The sequence below is a fragment of the Prionailurus bengalensis genome, chromosome B3, assembly GCF_016509475.1.
Source record: "Prionailurus bengalensis isolate Pbe53 chromosome B3, Fcat_Pben_1.1_paternal_pri, whole genome shotgun sequence".
Lineage (NCBI taxonomy): Eukaryota > Metazoa > Chordata > Mammalia > Carnivora > Felidae > Prionailurus > Prionailurus bengalensis.
The window spans coordinates 102,692,629-102,713,014 of NC_057355.1; the positions used below are offsets into that span (position 1 = coordinate 102,692,629).

General features: G+C 44.2%; 1 protein-coding gene and 1 non-coding gene across 5 annotated transcripts in view; both read left to right on the plus strand.

Annotated features, from left to right (window-relative positions):
- SAMD4A (sterile alpha motif domain containing 4A) overlaps positions 1-20,386 on the plus strand; it is a 214,381-nt gene that overhangs the window by 79,696 nt on the left and 114,299 nt on the right. The gene's annotated exons all lie outside the window — the stretch shown is intronic.
- LOC122469717 lies at positions 11,173-11,280 on the plus strand. The gene has a single exon (XR_006293611.1). It is a non-coding gene; the product is annotated as a U6 spliceosomal RNA (small nuclear RNA).

Below are 20,386 nucleotides of genomic sequence, written 5' to 3' on the forward strand. Positions count from 1 at the left end.
CATTATTCCTTGTGGCTAATTCATCATGCTCCTCTTTGCTTCCCTTCCCCTTGTGAGGGCTTGGAAGATAAATTACACTCAAGAGTTAGAGTTTATCCACAAGGTCACACCACAGGTTGAAGAAAGAAAACCAGAAATTTGCACAGCTACCCTTTATCTTAATTTCTAGCCCGTGCTAAACCTCTTAGGATCTATATCCACATCATGTGATGGCCTGGAACTCTCCGTGTTTCAGTCGACCAGAGAGAACGGTGGCAGTTTCATTTCCATTTGCATGTTTCCTGGCCATATAGTAGAAACCATAAAAGAATGAAATGGTCAGATCCCTAACCTTTCCATTTCTTTGCTTTATAAATGAATAACAGTGATCTAAAAGTGAAAGAATGTAGCTAACCAGTGTCATTTGGGATCTTCTAAAGTAGTACGGAAACTCTGCATTCTTCAGACCAACTTGTGGCACGCCAGCACATTCCTCTCCGATGAGGTGGAGGGATACTGGTGGCGGGGCTGGGGTTTGGAGGGCTGGGGTGGGGAGCTGCTGTTTAAAAATACATTTAATTATATTCCTTCTCTGCAGTAATATTGATACCATTTTTAGCCCATTACAAATACTGTGATTTTCATTTAAGTCATGTCCATTATCTTATTGACCTAGTTTTTATTTTGTAATCAAAATGTTCTATTTCTGGATAGGTTAGCCCAGAATCCTTTTTTTTTTTTTTCTTTTTTAAAGGTTATGGGCCTTTTGTGGAGTTTTGTTTGGTTTTGTTTCGTTTTTCTGTCATATCTGCATACAGATGGGCTGCCTCTGTGTTTGCTGTATTAGGGAAAATGGTACGGTATTGCTCTCTAGAAGAGTGAGGCTTTTCTCTATTTAATTTGGCAGGATGCTATGGGACCTTACCTCTGGTGACATTTTTGGGAAGCAGATGGTGAAGGAGCTATGAAATTCTATTACTATCCAAAATGAGAGGTAGGGGTGCCTGGGTAGCTCCATCGGTTAAGTGTCTGACTCTTGGTTTTGGTTCAGGTCAGGATCTCACAGTTTGTGGGATCGAGTCCACGTTGGGCTTTATGCTGACAGTGTGGATCCTGCTTGGGATTCTCTCTCCCTCTCTCCCTGCCCCTCCCCTGCTTGGCTCTTGCTCTCATTCTCTCTCTCTGTCTCTCAAAATAAATAAATAAACTTAAAAAAATGACAGGTAGAGGTCTGACTCTTTCTTCCCCTTCTTTCTCTGCTCTTTGGCACTTTCCCTCTTTTCTCTACTCAGAGGATTGCACTTCTATTAGACCTTGCCTTTTCTCTGTTTCTTCCCCTCCTGTTTTCTTCCTGCTCTTTTCCTTACCTTCTCTTGCCTGCACTGTAGGCCCACTTCTTCATTTCCTTGCTCTGGCCGGAAACTCACTCTGGGGAGACCCCCCTAGAGATGCCCGTGGGGTCTGTTCTACCAGCTCATCTTTCATCAGTGTCTAATCAGGACCTTGAGACCCCTGAGGAGCACTCCATGTTTCCTTTCGGTATTATTTCTCAGTGTCCTTCTTGACATGAAGGTGCCTTGCTCTCTCCTCCAGACAATGACTGGAACTAGAGAATGTTAGGATTTAGAGCAACCAGACATGTTATTTTGCAAGTGAGGAAGGATAAGGCCAGAGAATGATTTCTCCTAAGATTCAAGGGGGATTTAATGGCACAGCCAAGTCAGCGACCCCATCTCCTGCTTTGGGGGTTCTCCTACTTTCTTAGCCAGAAAGTCATATAGATGTGGTGCCTGGTTCCTTTTAGCACTCGTTTCTCTCCATCACCATCAGCCTTCTCAAATATTTTCTGTGTAAATGTATTTTAGAGGAACTGAGTCTTTAACGTGACACTTTTCTTGTCAAAAGAAGACACAAAAGATGCAGTGCAGTAACAGGAGTCTCTCACTGAGTTGTTAGGGATTTTCTCAGGAATGGTATTTTGCTCCAGGTCATTTCTGTTGATGTATTCATTCCTAAGAACCGGTAGATGACTATGACATATAATATTTGAGCTTGAACTCCTTCCTGCCTAACTGGAGTCTTTCTGTTAATCAGGAAACCACATTTAAAGCTGTGTCCTGAACTCTGCCCAGCATGTCAACTTGGCCAGGAAGGATAGGGAATTCCTACTGGTAGCAGCCACTGGGGACCAAGGGAGTAACTAGAGGTCAGATAGGGGCTTAGCAAGGAAGCCACTGGCAGCACAGGGTACATTTCAGCCACTGGGATTGTCTCTTGTTTTCTGAATTCCCCCTGTGGTTGAGGTTGGACAAAATCCAGGCTATCAGTCCCCTGGGCCAGTGACCCTACGCTTTGGAATTTTATGATCTAACAATGTTTTTAATTGAGGAGGCTCAACATAGGGTTGTTAGCTTCTATCCTGAGAAGTAAGGATGTTAAAAAAAAAGCAATAGCAAAATTGCCATGTAATGTTATAGTCTTTTCTTGAAAGAAAAGATATTTTAATACCAGAAGTAGGAAGAATATAATCTCAGAATAAGGGACCGTCCTCTATACCATACCCATATAGCTTCCGGGAAAACTCCTATTGTATTGTCCAGATTTTTCTTATTTAGCCACAGGCCAGCATAAGTTTTGTCCCAGAAGCAGTGTTGGTGTGTGATACGTGGACTCCACAGCCTTCCTTCTGGGGCTGGTAAGCCCCTGCCGCTGTCTCCAGGGAGAATATAGAAGGATGCGTGAAGAACATGGCACAGAGAACAACCCATCAGTGTCTGACACAAACATAGTAAGTGCTCAGTAAATGAGCACTTTTATTCTCTCTTAGAGAAGTGAATTACACTAGATGACTATTTCAGGTTGGATTTCAAGGGACACCGCTCTCGTTTGGCTCGCTTTCATTGTGGACTAGGGTCTGATCTTCTGCTTTATAGATCTTTAGTGTGATTTCATTAGTTGCCTCATGGAAGGTTGGGAAAGACTTGCACTTCCTAAGTTCACAGGAGGCTAATCCATAAACAGAAATGCCAGTTCATTATTTTGCAGATAGACAATATGCTTTTTCAGGGACCGCATCAATAGATGGGTCTGCCCAAGTCCCATGGCCTCCCCACAGCGTGGGAGGGGAGGGGTGAGTGCTGGGGTGGAGGCAATCACGGCATACACTGTCCTTGTTTATTCACTGAATTTATTCCAGCAAGCTGATTCAGGTAGAACCCATTTTATTTCACTGGCATTGTTTTCTCTCTTTCCTTTGGACATTCCTTTTCATTGAGAGACAGTAAAGCATAATGGTTAAGAGCAGAGGTTCTGGAGCCAAAATGGCCACGTGAGAATCCACACACCTACCAGGTGTGTGACCTTAGGCAATTCATTTGACCTCTTTGTGCTTTAATGTTGCCTTCTGTAAAATGAAGGTAATAATAATTGAATTTGCCACATAGGTTTGTTTTGATAAGGAAAGGAGTTGATACATGTAATGTGCTTCGAGTGTTTGGCAAATAATAAATGATCAGCAAATATTTATTATTTTTATATTGTTGAGGAAGCTAGTTTTATGGTGGGACATGGAAAAATGAATAAAAATTAGATTGCAAGATTTTAGATTCTAAAGGGTTAGACTTTTTTTTGTTTGAGAGAGAGAGAAAGAGAGAGAGGGTGCAAGTGAGTGAGGGGCAGAGAGAGAGAGAGAATCCCACGAGGGGCAGAGAGGGAGAGAGAAAGAGAGAAGTGGGGCTCACCCAAAGTGTGGGACTCATGTTTTTTTTTACTGGAAGCAGGGCTCAAGCTCACCCGATGTGGGACTTGAACTCACAAACCATGAGGTCATGAAGTCCAATGCTTAATAACTGAGCCACCCAGGTGCCCTTAAAGAGTTAGATTCTTACCCTTAACTTCCCTTCCTATAGAATTCAGCTCTCCAATAATCTTTAGTTTCTGTGTTTTTTTTAAGTAATTAAAATTTTCTTTTATTTTTAAAGTTTTATTTTATTTATTTTGAGAGAGAAAGGGAGGGAGGGCCAGAGAGAGAGGAAGAGAGAGAATCCCAAGCAGGCGCCACACTGTCAGCACAGAGCCTGATGCAGGGCTTGATCTCATGAATCACGAGATGATCACCTGATCCAAAATCAAGAGTCAGTCGTTTAACTGACTGAGCTACCCAGGCGCCTCTTTAGTTTCTGTTTTTACCCTTCATCAATTCAGTAGATTTCCATGTCACATCACTGTGTCTAGATGGTTTTTCATTGATGGCATTTTTGGTTGGCTATTCTCTGTTGACATATGGAGAGATACTTTGAAGCTGTCAACGGCTTTTCTCCCCAGGATACTTGTTTGGAGAAGCTTCTGTTCTTGGTGTGGTGGACCCCTCTCAGCGTGTCTTCCCTAGGTCATCCCTTCCTGGCCTTTCCCCCTTGAGTTTGGACTTGCCTTATTTGGCAAGGGAGAGGACCTCCCTAATTCAGCATGAACCTCTCTGCTGAGATACAGAGAGGTGCTGAAATACTTGCACAGATACCTTCTAAAATAAGTAGCAAGAATTATAGTAAAGCTGATTCTAGGACTACCTTTTTATGTGCTTTTTCCTGTTTGCCAAGCCCACAGGGCAAGGTGACAGATAACCTGATTTTTTTTTTTTTTACCATTTCTCCATTCCCTGGAGAAACTTAACATCTATTTTCCAGTGGAAGTCAATGCCACATTGACTGGTACTCAGGATGCCTTTTATAGGAATGTGTGCATTCTGTTTAATCTATACATGTGTCTAATCATACCTGTAGTATGATCATTTTTCAGTTTCTTCACTAAACTCACAGTGATACATTATAGTTAATAATGGCCATTAAAATATTTTACTGTAAAATATTCCAGATACATTGGCCACTGAAACAGACTGGTCCACCCACCATCTATCTGTGGTGTAATAAGAAACTGAAACTGATAATTAACTAAAATTTTGCCTCCGTAAGTAACACTACCATGCCGTTCTTGTAGAAAGAAGTTTCCCCACTGCTCTGTTACATTTCCATCCCTTAAAGTGCAGGTTTTCTCCCGATTCCTTTCTTGCTTTCCAAGGCAGCTAGAACTAACTATGTGATGGGCTGTTTATCTTGCTTGTTTGCTGCCAGTCAAGGTCGGAGAGATGCTAGGTTTATGGAGGGGAAGAGCAGAGGTCGGCTGGAAGTGCTATTTCTAGCTTTGTAGTCAAGGTTTTTTTTTTTGCTGAGAGCATTGCAGCCTTACTGTCAAAGTTGTGCTGGGTTCTCTGCTAAGGCATAGACACCTGTCTGTCCTCTGCAGTGGTACAGTCACATCAGATGACCACCAGCTCCTTCCTACGGGCCAGCTGCACCAGTAGGACAGTCAGCCTTGCAGAGTAAGTGACAGTTTCAGGAAGCTTCCTGTGAGGACTGTTGAAATGAGCCAGTGCAGAGCCAACCTCCTTTCCACCTATCTCTTGGAAGTGAGAATGTCCTCTTTGGGTTCTACTTTGCAATTCTGTACATCTGGATAGTCTAAAGATTGCATGGTGGGGAGATCCTACTCATCCCAAGAGCTGAGGACCTACAGAGTGAAGATTCCTTTAACAGGTCAGTTCAATGTTAGGAACCTAAAGTTCCAGGACCTTGAGGTCCAGGTTCCAGGACCTTGAGGTCAAGAATATTCTTTAATTGAATCACATGATTCTATGTGAGAGGAGCTTGAAGGGAAGGTGTAATTATTTAGCTCTCCAATTAATCATAAATGTTTACCTAGGGCCACAGAACTCCCAGACCTCCTCACGGAGGCTCAGTAAGCCCCTTGTGATCCAGATTCTCTGGCAAGGCCTCAGCCTGAAGGAGACTCAGCCTCCTTCTTTGGGCAAATGACTGCCAAGTCCCATCTCCAGGTAGCCTTCATCCTGACAGCCCTGAAAGCTTGTTTGACATTCTGCTCTGGGTAGGTAGCCATCTGGCCCTACTGCAGTCAACCTACCCACCAACAAGAGTCTCTTCCATCCAGCCATTGCCTATAGCCTGACCTCTCTGTGCCATTTGTGGCTCTACCCTCTTCCCATTGCAATGTCCTTACTTTTCACTTTTGTTTCCACTCTCACATCTTTGAAGATTACATTCATTAGAAGAGAAGTCAGACTGGGGGGTGTGCCTGGGGCTGGGAAGAGGAAGTGGGGAAGTGAGCCAGGCCTGCTCTAGAAGTCCCTTGTCAGTCTGCCTCCCCCGGTCCCAGGGTCTTAGCTAATCTCATTTTCCAGGCTTCACCGCTACCTAAGCTCTTCTTTGGACGGTGCTGTGTTGTTCTCGAATTACCTTACTTCCTTTTGTCCTCATAGGAACATGGGATGTAGATATTATTTTTATTTTCTCCATAATTAATGGAGGGAACCAAGAGTCCTCTGAGAAACTGGTTAACTTGTTCTGGAAAGTGATAGGCTGGGGACATAAGGCCAGGCCGTTGTCATACTGTCATCCACATCTCTCTAGGGACATTCACACCTGCACAAGTTTTGCCACAGGTGTCTTCTGTTTGCAAAGAACAGGAGAAAGTTCCTTCTACTGCTGAGGAGTGTTCCTCGGGAGTTTGTGGGAGCAGGAGCCCAGGGGGCTGTAAGTCTCCAAGACTGGAGCAGCACTGTCCAGGAGGACTGCATCTCAGCAAAGTGAGGAGACACCTTGATCCGCTGGTGGTGGATGTGCCAGTCATCACGACTCACTCTCCAATTCGGCTTAGACTTTCAGTGTGCTCTGGATGGAATGACTGGATATAACATCAACTTAAGAGTTTAAAAAAAATGTAGAATCTCGTGATGTCTTTTGTTCTATTCTTTTAATGTTTATTTATTTTTGAGAGAGAAAGCACAGTGGGGGAGGGGCAGAGAGAGAGAGAAAGAGAGAGAGAGACAGAATCCAAAGCAGGCTCCAGGCTCCAAGCTGTCAATGCAGAGCCCAATACAGGACTCGAACTCATGAACTGTGATATGATGACCTGAATTGAAGTCAGATGCTTAACCAACTGAGCCACTCAGGCACCCTTTATGATGTCTTTTAGTAGCACCCCTCTTGAACCACATTTATAAAGTAAGCCATTTTATAAAGTGAGATCCTTGCACAGTTTTTCACCTGTGACTTTGAATGGCTTATATCAAACTTGAAATCCAAGCATACATGTCCGATCCTTTTAGCCACAGAGTTGTTTGCCTATTAAAATATGCATTTGTGGGGGCGCCTGGGTGGTGCAGTCGGTTAAGCGTCCGACTTCAGCCAGGTCACGATCTCGCAGTCCGGGAGTTCGAGCCCCGCGTCAGGCTCTGGGCTGATGGCTCAGAGCCTGGAGCCTGTTTCCGATTCTGTGTCTCCCTCTCTCTCTGCCCCTCCCCTGTTCATGCTCTGTCTCTCTCTGTCCCAAAAATTAATAAACGTTGAAAAAAAAATTAAAAAAAATAAAAAATAAATAAAATATGCATTTGTGTGGGCAGACATTGAAAGCCCAGGTAAGCCAACTAATGACACAATATTTGTATCTCTTTTTAGTCCTCTGAAGGGGTCTTTTCCCTCTTGGACTTGATCAGCAAGCTCATGTCTCATGAGTGGTAGGAACATGAAAAAAACAGGAGGTACAGCCAACTTTGAGTCAAACACCAGGATTCTAGACTTCAGGCTAATCACTTTTTTTCTTTTTTTATATATAAATTTTTTTAAGTTTATTTATTCTGAGAGTGAAAGCCTGAGTGGGGGAGGGGCAGAGAGAGAAAGAGAGAGAGAGAGAGAGGGAGAGAGAGAATCCCAAGCAGGCTCCACACTGTCAGCATGACACCTGACATGGGGCTCGAACTCATGAACCATGAGATCATGACCTGAGCCCAAGTCAGACGCTTAACAGATTGAGCCACCCAAGAGCCCCTCACTTTTTTCTGAGCCTGAGTTTCCTCATCTATCAAGCAAGGTTGTAATAATGATACCACACAAGGGTAGCATTTGGAAGTGCTTTATAGATAGAGACGTGTGATTCAAATCTTATCTTTCAGTCTATATGCATTTTTATACCAAGGACAAGGATCTACATTTACTTGCCTTATGAGATTAAAACAATATAGAATAAAAATTTTACATACCTCTACTTCAGATACGAAATGTACAGTCTATAGATTTCTTTGTTGTCATTTTATTACTGCAAAGTTCAAAGCCCCACCCTTGGTGTCTATCATACTCCCAAGTCTGTAACTGGTTAGTCAGGTGGTTAGGACACAGCACCGATTAGCACATAAGAGCAGACCACTGAGGTAGACCATTGGGGAATCTAGCCCAGTGTTTTCTATTCTGTGAAGATAGCTTCCATTCCAATCAAGGCCAGCATTTGGATCATCTATCTCTTCATTAACCTCAGTCCTGTGGTTAGTGAATCTGTCGTGGATTCATTCCCTGTGCATGCAAGTTAGCTTCATACTATTCCATGGCCAAGGGTCGCACCCAGAGCCTCTGCCAGCTGTTTCCACATGTCTGCTATTGGTTGGGAAAAGGTTGGCGGGAGAGTATGTGTGATGCATGCAACTCTGTCCTCACTAATGGAAAAATATGTTCAGATGGTCTGAGGCATCTCTGTTTTGTCTGAGGACAATCCCTTACATGGACAACTGTGTACTAGGTGCCTAATGCTATTTATCCTCTCAGGGAGCAGAATTACCAGGAGTGCAGGCTAGCTAACAAGAATAGATGATTGAATGCAGTGCTTTATTCACTGTCGGGGGAAAGTAATAGGCATTGAGATCAGCGGCTGCCATTCTTAGAAAGAAAAGCAAGAGCAAGGGACTGGGGCCCTGAAAAGATGGTCAAATAGGAGCAACTCTCAGGCACAAGGACATTCAGGGGCTTTTCTGCAGCCACACGTGGCAGTTCTCACCCTGGGGTTCTTTAAGTATGCCTGTGACCAGTGTTTTCATCACTAAGATGTAGATGGAGAAAGCAAGCATAGTTAAGTTGGGTGATCTATTCAGCCCAGCAAGATCATGGCAGATTGAAGGACGCCTATGGATCCTTTGCTCCATTTAGTCAGAGACTTGACAGGGTTGGAGGTGGAGGTGGATGGGTGGAGATCCGTAGTAGCTGAGATTGAGGCTTGCTCTTTCTCGTGTTCTCACCAAAAGGGTGTGTGGTTATTGAACATATTGATGGAGACCCCTACTGGCTGGGACACTTATTGGCGTCCCACACAGTCCCCAGGGAGAGTCCTTGAGGCTACTCTTCAGCTCTCTCTGCACAGGCTGTGGAGCTGCTGATGGACTCGTGGGTCTCCACACCCCATGCCACCCCCAGGAGGTCTTGACACCAAAAGGGATGCCCTGGGAAGGGCTGCCAGAATTTCCTGTGCTGCTGGGGCAGGAATCCAAAGGTCACAGACTCTGCAAAAGCACCGCCTTTGTTGCTCAGTGGAAGGCCCAGACCACAGGGGTCCGAGTTAATTGGCCACACTGGGGAAACAACTCTATTGAAGTTGGACATAGCAGGATGAAGGAGAAGTGACTGAACTGATTAGGAATGGGCTAAACTGAAGCGCTAAGCTGTCCCAAATCCTTCGTGGAAGGAAGCAGGATGTAAATAATAAATCATAAATAAATAAAATGCAAGAGCTAAATAAAGGCCCTTTAAATATGCCACCCCTCACAGCTGCTAGTGTTGCAAAGTGGCCACAGAGTGGAATTGGCCAGTAAGGATGATTGTGGGCTCTCACTCCTTGTCCCGGGGGCTGGATTCAGCTTCAGATACTTTTCATCCAAAACCTGTTTATCCAAACCCTATATAGCAGTGATGATGAGTAAAATGATAGACTGGGGTCCGAAGTAATGAATCAAGGCAACTAAGCCAATTTTTCAGTCTAGCTGGAATTTTAGGGATTAAAGATTTTCATCAAATTATCTTCAGATACAGTGTGAACCTCCATATCTCGTGAAGCACCATCAGATAAGTACACACACTCACACCATAGATATGTATATATACTCTTATAGACATATACACACACATATGCATATAACTGAAAGGCAGAATATATAGTATATATAATATAGAAGTATATATATACTTTAAAATATATAAAAATATATAAAATCTGTACTTTATATATAATATATATTTTACATATATTTATACTTTATATATAAATATATATTTAAATACATATACTTTACATATAAATATAAAATAATAAAAATATTTGTATGTGTTGTGTATGAATATAATAAAAATATAAACTATATTTACATATATATGTTTTAAAGTATAGGTGCTTATATAATACATACTTATATATACTTCTATAATATATATTCCGCCTTTCAGTTTTTCTCTGTTTGGTCAAAAGCACCACTAGTTTTTCTTTCTGTTCTGTTTACAGCAGTGTTACTGCATCTTATGAGGGAGTTTATCCAATAGTCTATAAGATAAAAATTGAGCAGACAAAATTACCCTTGAGCGCCTTAGAAAGGCATCAGGTTAGAGACTAACCTACAGTTCCTCCCTAGGGCCAACCTGATTGGTTCCTTCCCCTCCCGCATGAGAATAGATCATTAGCTGTTTCTTTGGTTGAGCCTCAACTGAGATTCAGAGAAGCTCCCTGGGTCCATCTCCAGTCAAGCATGTACCCTCCTCCCCTGGCAAGCCTGTGCCCTCCTCCCCCAGCAAGCGTAGCAGATGCCTGGGTGCCCTGTGAGGCAGCTGCTATCCATGGACCCTCCCACTTCCCCAATCAGTGCAGTCAGAAGCCAACTGCAAGCTGTTTGTTCCCAAACCTGTTTACACCAGTTGTACTTTTTCCATTTAAGACATGTAACTAAATATTATGTAAACACATGATATATGAGTGTGAAAAGGAGAGGTGTTCCTATGAAGCTACACCGTTGTCTTGGAAAGACTTGTCAGTGATGAACAGAAATTGTGGACGACTTAAGTATAAACAAGATAACACTAAAAGATTGTGGGGAAAGTCATAAAAATCTAGGCGGACTCTGCAGTCAGATTGCTTTTCAGCTGTCTTTGGATTTTGTATCTTCTTTAAAGAAACTGGAACCTGAAAATCATAACAGATTTCTGGTTTATACAGGAAATTGGGAAATTCCAGACAGTGGACCCATCTTCAAAGACAAGGCATTGCTCCTGTACCGAATCTGTGAATGAGTGCACACTCATTTATATATCTGTGAATATAGTGCTCACTTTGGCAGCACATGTACTAAAATTGGAATGATGCAGAGAAGATCAGCGTGTCTAATGTGCAAGGATGACACATAAATATCTGTGAATATATAATAAATATCAATGAATATATACATACATATAATGAGAGTATCATTTTTATGATTCCATGCTTTAACCAGTTTTTTAGACTAGCAACCCAGTCATGTTGAATTGGAGAATTTCTCTTGTGGCTGTGGTTTGCTGTGTAAAATACACCCATCCACTAAGCATGTCAAGATGCTAGTCCTATGCAGATTACAAGAGAACTGAGCCAGGCTTGGGCGAAAGCAGCTAAGGGACATCTCCCTTAGCATGTTCATCAAGGGCCCTTGTAACAGGGGGACACTGTAGGCAATACTGTTTACACAAGCTCTCTGACCGCACTCACTAACTTTCTCCCACCCTCTTTCTCTCACCTCCTCTCTTTTTCTCTCTACGTCCCTCTCCTCTCTCCCTAACCAATGTAGTCTCCCTAACAAAGAAGAAGTCTACATTCTTCTAATGGAGAAACCATTTGGAGTTGAACAACAGTATTTTTCAAAGTACTTGTTTTCAAGAAAGATCGTCTTTGGCTTAAAAAGATTTGAAGTATTTATTTATGTGAACCCAGCACACACACACACACACACACACACACACACACACACACACAAGGAGAGAGAGAATTCCTTTAAATAATGAGATCATGAGGTTTATTAATATGTGAATTAATTAGATAGTTGAGGAATATACCTATTTCTCATGAAGTGAGATCAGGATATAATGAAAAAAATCTTATCTTAGGTGTCCTAAAATCCAATGTGATTTAAGGTTATTTTCTATCCTCTTTGGTCTAAAACATTTTGGAAAGACCTTCCACTGTCTCTGTGCTCTGTCTAGACCCTATATCAGAGTACAAACAACTGCAGGAAAAACGTAAGAATGCCTGTAGATACTGGACATGCTAACAGAGGTATCTGAGAGCCCTCAGGAAGAATAATATTTTACCATGAGGCGGTTGTTGTCTTTAGCAACAACAGCTGTATGAATGTGCTTTAATTTTATGCTAACGTGGAATGCTTAAAATCATAAAACAGGTATGATTATTGGGTTCCTATTCACCCAGGGAATGCAGATCCCAAAGATAAGTGTGCCAGAACATGAACTCCGTGGGAAAGCATGAATCTACCTACCTCCAACACATAAGAGACCGTCCTTCATTTCAGTAATAGCTCTTAGGGGGTTAATTTTGATAGATTGTGAGGGTATTTTATTCTAGCACGTAAACCAGATGCTTCTCTCAAGTTAGTGGGGAACAACTGATGGCTGCCAGATTAACTAGAAAGGAAATGTTTCTCTCTGCAGTTCTGGGCAATAATGCAATTTAATGGCATTTCACCTGGGTGGACTTTTAAGATGGATGTATTTGTCTTTTGCCTCTCAGGGCATAGGTCCAAATTTGGAGCAGATGGTGGAAAAGATGGATGGCCACAGAGATCTCCAGGTGAAATTGGTTGGATGTCCGCAATCCTCATTAATTCCTGGTTGACCATCATCCATCTCGATCTCTCTGACCCTACGTAATGAACTCTGATTTCCGAGGATTTTCTGGGTCTAGAATCACCAAAATGTGCTGACTAAAATCTGAACAGATTGAAAGAAGATATTGATATTTCAGGCTTTTGGAAGAAAGGGGATGTCTCAACCCCCTTTCTGGTCTCAATAAGAAATCTTGTTGTTCTGACTTTGAGCTAGTGGGTTTCTTTCCTGGTAACGAGACACAACTGGGCAGGGTATGGACTCTCAAGCTCAGGGAGTGAGTTTAAGAGACAGATTTTTTCCACTGTTGTTCAGGTAAAAGAGAGACTTTTTTTTAAAAATTTTTTTAGTTTGTTTATTTTAAGAGAGAAAGAGAGAGCATGCAAGCAGGGGAGGGGCAGAGAGAGGGAGAGAAAGAGAATCCCAAGCCGTATCGCCAGTGCAGAGCCCATCACAGGGCTCAAACCCATGAACCATGAGATCGTTACCCAAGCTGAAACCAGGAGCCGGACGCCCAACTGACTGAGCCACCCAGACGCCCCAGAGTTTTTTGGTTCTTAGATTAAGTCTGATGAGGGACTTGTCCCTCATGACCAAGCAAGACTGACAATGATCACCCAAGCTGTGGAATGAGGTATGAGAAGCAGCAGATGATTGTGGGGAAAACCCCAGAAGCATTGTTCTAGTCTATGGAGGTAAAGAGGGGACCCCCAAGATCAATGGAAGGAGGGGCCCATGGAAAGTACTAGAATCAGCAATGCTTTGTGGATTTAATTAGAACAATGCCTGTGTGAACTTCTTGATCGACGGCCTGATATTCTCATTCACTTCCATGTTAGGGTAGGTTTATTGCCATAGTTGTTTTGCTAATACTGAAGACTCTCCTGCTAATCAATTTGTATTACTGTTATTTTTTTTGCATTGTATCCGCCCCCATTCTGAGCCAGATGCCTTCCATTTACAAACATGGTCAGAGAGACTTAATTAAGAGGACAAATGATCCCCATTTAAGATGAGAATTTTTTCATGTGTGACTGATAGGGTGATCAGGTGATAGGGTGCCCTTTGGTTATCATAGACCTAGAGATACATATATGCCCCCACATGTCGGAGGAAGGGAACATACCAGCAAACAAAATCTGACAAATCGCAGATGTTTAAGGCCATAGAAGAAAATGCCCAGGAGATGTGCACTTAGTTTTAAGAAAAGCTAAGTAAGTGTGACGTTTTCGATGGGCCTTTTCTTCACTTGAGCAGAATGACAATATTTTACTAGTCAACCAAGACATAAATCAAGATTTAAACCAACTACTCACCTTTCATGCAAAGCCTAACCTCAGTAGTTATTAAAAATAAATGGGATTTAAATAGATGTAGAAGCACCTATTTTATTTCCAATTTCACGCTCTTGAATTTTGCACTGCGGTTTTAGATCTGTTTGTGAAGGCTGATTGGGGCAAAAACAGCCCTGAGAGACAGCTGGGAAGGGAATAGGCTTTCAAGTCCATGACAAAGTCCTAGGCTCTGGGTTCAGCTGTTACCAACTCACCAAGTGACCTCAGCCCAATTTCCTCACCTTGACAGTGAAAACAATAACGCTGTCTTTTAATGGGATGCAGTGGTATCTACGATTGCACCATTGGTGGCTTTGGGCTGAGTCTGAGAGGAGGTGTAACTCTCCTGTCTTCCTCAGGGACTATAAGCCAGGGATCTAGGTCCAGGGAAGGCATTGGCTTTATTTTCTCCCTAGTCTACACAGCAGTTACAGTGTCCAGTTACCCCCCATCATTCTGACTAGTGTCAAGGAGAGGCACATGCCCTTCCCCCACATCCTGACATTCTACTGGATTACCAGCTCTCTCTCTGTTGTATTCTTCCTGCTCACCTGGGCAAAGTCTCCAGAGGCCCCTCTCTTTGCTGTCACCTGCTGTGTGTTTCACTAATAACTGACTTCCAGGTGAACAGTAATGCTTCATTCACAACTGTTCTCACACGCCATTACTTTGCTTTCTCGAGAATGTTTACTAAGTTCTTACCGTGGGCAGGCACTGTGCTTACACTTTGCTGTGTCATCGTCTTGTGAACATGAGAGAACTGTGAGTAAGAGGTGACGAGCATACCCCAGACTGGGCAGCTGTCCCGTGGGGGGCCTGCCTCCGGAGCCCAGAGACCCCTCCCCCACCTCTGAGTCTTCATGCCTGCCTTGTGCAGTTGTCTTCCAACTGTTTGCTCTCCACCTGGTCCATCCTGCAGGCCACCACCACACGTGTCTCCTCATACTGCCATTCTGACATTTTCTCCTCCTCCTAACCTGCCCATTGTGTTGCACACCAGCCCTCCAAAAGCTGAGCTCGTCTGTTTTCCCTCCTGCTTTCCCCAAACCAGTTCTCAGCTGCCACCAAAATGTGCTGTTTGCTAGTTCCCAGATACACTTGAATGTCTGCACATTATCCCTCGTCCCCTCATCTCCATCTCCCAACCTCCAACCTTCCTTAAGGGCTAAGCATACATTCGGAGCCCATGATGCCTTCCATGCCTGGCCCGACCGGAGATCATTTCTCTCCCCTCTGCGTTGTGGTTCTTACTGTATCATCACTCAGGTGGCAAGGTGTGTGGGGCCTGGCTGGGTACTATTGCTTTCTGTTATCAAGATCTCTAGAAGGATCTTGTGCTTACAGGTGAGGGCGCCACAAAGAAGTTAGTGGCAGTGCTGGGGCCTTAGCCCCGTTTCCCTAAATCCCAGACTGGTGGTCTTTTTCTACCATAGCTTTTTACCTTCTGTCCTTCCTTGGAGGACAAGGACTCCACCCTGTCTATATTCAAAGTTTATGTGGCATCCAGGGTAGAGTCTTGTGTCTAGGGGATATTCAATAAGTAGTTATTGAAAGAAAGCAAAGGAAGGAAGATAGGAAGGGAAAAAAGACACTAACCCTTACATGGCACTTTTGTTTTAACTTAATCCCCTTTCCAGTCTACTCCCTTGAAATCCCTGTGAAATAGGTCGTTACTCTCCACCGCATTTTACAGGTGAGGAGACTGAGGCGAGAGGCTAAGTAACTTGCCCAAGGCCACAGCTGGTAAGTGACAGAGTGAGGACCTGAACCCAAGGAGTCTGGCTCCTGAGTGTGAGCTCTTCTTCTGCCCTGTTCTGCTACAGGGTCATGAAGGACAGACAGACAGGGAAAGACAGAAAGAAGGATGAGCCTCATATCAGTGCTCAAGACAACAGAGCAGAGGACATTTAGATTAGCCTGACATATTTGTCTTCTTTCCACTGAGAAGAAGCACCACTGATAAGTCAGAGCAGTGGCTGGGCTACAGAGTTTGTTGCTACTGCCTGGATCTGTTAGAAATTGATTGCTATGAAACTCCCTGAACACAGTGCACCCAGACTGCCTGCCTCATATTCTAGTTGCTAGAGGAGGCTTAGCCAAGGGACTGTTAAATAGCTCACATGATCCCGACCCAGAGTCCCTTATCAAGGGGAGGTTGCCACTTTCTCCCCAGATGCTCCCTTCAGCACACGTGCTTTCCATGGAACGCTCCCTTCAAGGGAACAGTCACAGACTTGAAATCACCATGACTAGGAATGAGTAGCAAATGTGTCAAGTGTGGCTGAATCAAGCTGATAAAGAATGTTGAATGGGGGCTTTTATCCTTAGAAGCCTGACTCTTAATGTGGTTGGTTTTTAACCAGGCTCCCAGTAGCTATTAGCATTTCTGCTCACGATAGTGCCCCTCTCCCTTACACACAGAAAAATCTATCTTAAATGTATTGTGAACTTTAGAGCACGTCAGTGGAAGTGACCTATCATTCAGGAGCATGGAAGGATGACTTTGTCAGCATGGAGAGAACACTTTGCACCCAGAATCCTAGAGTGAACGGAATACCTACTCCAGCTTTGATGAATCACAGCTGAATCATGTTTAAGTGTGTGCTTCATTTTGAGGGATTCCCTTCTTCCTCCTCCTCCCTCCTCCCCACCCCTCCAGGGTGAAAGGCATTGCTCTTCCTGTGCAAAACCATTGTTTACACCCGAGACCACTAAAATGCTTTTGTGGCAATGTTGTGAACGCATCAGGTGTTTGTTGTGGCCCAACTAAGACAACTTTATAGGTTAATGAAAAATGATTTATCTTTCTTCTAAGCAGAACATTGAGTTCACTCTCTGCCTCTTTGACTCCAAGCAAATCTGTCTGGCCCCATCCCTTGCCCCCCTCCCGCATCTGCACCACCCTCTTGTATATCTCATGGTATGTTTTAATGACTGCGGGCCTGTGTGTTCCTAGTAATTAAGAACTCTGAGCAGCGTGAACGTGGGTTACAGTTCATCTGGTTTCTTGGAAGGACTGTGTGTGCGAGGTAGTTTTTCACCTGAAAGCCTAAACCAAAGAGAGAGTCCAGGAAGCAAAGAATGAATGGAACAGGTGACTTGCTTTTCTTAGCTCCCGGGAGACCGAAGGCATTGCTGTTACAGTGGACAGAGCCCAGACCGACCCTGAATGAAGCAGATCTGGGTTCATGCTTCTGTGTTGTGTTTCACCAGCTTGTGACCTTGACCAGATGAGTTAGCTTTTCTGAATCTTGGTTCCCATCAGTGAAATGAGGGTGAGAAGGCCTGGCCTGTAGGATTATTGAAAGGATTGCAAACGCTGGATGTAAAGTGCCTGGCACTGGCATGCAACCATTTCTTTTCTTGTAATGTTTATTCATTTTTGAGAGAGACAGACAGAGCATGAAGGGGGTGGGGAGGGGCAGAGAGAGAGGGAGACACAGAATCTGAAGCAGGCTCCAGGCTCTGAGCTGTCAGCTCAGAGCCCAAGGCAGGGCTTGAGCTCAGGAGCCATGAGATCATGACCTGAGCCAAAGTTGGACACTTAACAGACTGAGCCACCCAGGCATCCCTGCAATCATTGATAGTAGTTTTTGTTATTATTTCTGCTGTTGTCCTCACTGTCATTGCCACTGCCTCTGCAAGTAGCTCTTGTATGTGACAAGAACCAAGGGAAACTTGAGTGATGTTGCTTCTCATGCACACAGGACACAGCTTTATCCTTCCAGGCTACCTGCTTTCCTTACCACAGCAGCTAAAATCGCTCCAAAAACCCTAAAAGTAAATATAAAAACTGCAACCACATAGGGGTGAGAATAAAGAATGACGTTTTTCCTCACTCCAGCAGGGATCCCTTGCTGAGTGGGTACCTTTTTCCTTCCTTGTTTACTTCCTTCTGCCCACGAATATTGACAGGTACCCACTGCACATGTGCAGGGCTCGGAGGTGAGCCGTAGAGGCCAGAGTTTAATCACACATGGATTTTGTCCTTGAAAGGTTCATCATGCCCCAGAAAAGAGGTAGGACCATAAGAGAGACACTACTAAAGGGCTGTGGAGTTTGGGAGGAGAGAGGTTTTATGAACAAGGCAGCCTAGCATCACGAAGAACGTAAATTTGGGGGTTGGACCATTGGGTTCAAACCTTGGCCTTGCTACTTCCTCGTTTGGGCTACTTGAGCAGGCTTGGTCACATCTGTCTCTCTGCTTCCTCATTTTTAAAATGAGTATAATAGTATCTACCTTTCAGGGTTGTTGTAAGGATTCAGTGAGATGTGTAAGATGCTTACAATAGGTATGGATTTACCCTTCAAACGAAAGTGGGCAAAATGGCCTTTCTAGATGGAGGAGAAACATGAGACAAGGCAGAGTCTGCCCTGAGGTATAGGGTTGGAGAAGGTGAAAAAGGGGGAGCAGCAGCTTGAGATGAGATTATGGATGCTCTTGAGTGGCAGGCTAGGAACCTTGGACTTTACTGAAAATGTGAAATGCAATCCGTCCTCTAGAGTTCCATGGTCAGTGTGTGTGAAGCCAGAATCTGAACCTGTCTCAGGGTACGTCTCTACATTTCAGTTGCAGCGAACCTGGCAGTGAACCAGATGCCAGTGGGCATGAAGTCGAAAGTTGGATTAACAGGGCTCAACACATCGGCCTGAATTGATACGTCAGGGAAGATGTGCAGCCGAGCCCCAGAAGGAAGCAAAACCGTGGAGCAGAGGGAGGGGAGGTGTCCTGGCATGGGGGGAGGGGACAGGAAATGTCATACCGTTACTCCGTCCACTGCTTCCTTTTTACATTACAGATTTTTTTCTTTAGGGGATCATCAGCTGTTTTGGTTTTGTTTTTGTGTGCTGTTTTGTTTCTTTTGAGCCTTGGGTTGCATGCAGTCATGTTGCTGTCTGTGCTGGGGTGGTGGGGAGGTGGGGATGGGTAAAGCTGACCTCAGGAGTCTTTGTTTTCAGTGATCGACACATGTCACACTTTGTCAGGATGCGGAGGGTGTTGCCTTCTGCCTCCCCCTCTGTGCACCGATGGCAGGTTTCTGTAGGATTTCAGAAAGGGCTGCACGGGGTTCACAGAGCCACTGAGAGGATGCCCTCTTATCTTGGGATGTGTCTTTAAATGAAAAATTGGAGGGTCAGAATGCCTTAGGTTTGATTTACTTTCGACTTTAGCTATGACAAGGCTGTCTTCAATTTTAAAAATAATCATCCAAGTTATTATGAGAGAGTAGTCTTGTTTTTAAGTCTTTAACTTAATTTATTGCTTTTAAGTGTTATGGGGACGTAGGGCAGTTCCTAAGACCACATGGAAGTCATTTGTGGAACAAAGTATTATACGGTAAATCTATGTATGTACCATAAAACGTCTGTGTGTAGCATGGGAACGGGGAAATGATAAAGTGCAACTCTAACGTGATCTGTTGCTCTGGAACCCACGATGCATCTCCCCACACAAGTGACTGGGAACGAGTTACCACCGTGTCAACACTTGGAAGCATGACCTTCTGGTCCAGGCCGCATTTCTCCTGCAGTAGAGGCTCACCCAAAGAGATCTTGAATGATCTCCAGAGAGGTGCCTGGGCCCTCTCTCAAGGGTTCCTTGTGAGCTAGGGAGATAGATGAGCACATTCATAAATGATGGGAGGTATCTGTTGATTTAGACTTTAAAGGCATTTTTGTTTTCATCCTCCTCCAGTGTCTCTTTATTAGAGCATTATATTGCAGTCTTGGAAATTATTAGTTATCCGTCATATCCCTGCTGAAGAGTGGAGTTTGCCCCCAGCTGTCTGATAGCCAAGCCACACCAACTTCAATGGGAACTGCACATGCTTGTCCAGAGGCAGAATTTGGCTTTTAAACTTGGGCCTAAGGGGCCTGTTTAATATATTATGTAAGAAAGAGTGAGGTCATATAAACAGTCGTGGCTCCTACCTTGAACCAAAAGTCGTCCTTATTTGGTGCTTCCAAAGTTAGAAAACAATACAGGCAGTAGAAGCTCTCTCGGGATCAGTGAAGAAATAATGGCTGCCTTGTTCTAGACCAGGGGTTTTGTGACAGTGTCAGCAAAGCAGGCTGCCTGCTGCTTTTAGCACTTGAGGTTTGGACTGGTTTCATTTACCCCCCCAGTCTGCTTAGAAGGAACATTCTGGAAGTCCACTGAATCCCCACCTGCTGTCAGGATGCCCAGGCATCATCGGGGGTAGGGGGTCTGCCATGGGACCCTGGGCCTTGGGTTCCGAGGTGAGGGTCAGGGGTGCTGCAGCCCCTGGGAGGGAGCCCCACAGCCCCGCCGCTCTGCAAGACCCCTCGGCAGCGGAGTCTAAGAAGACATAG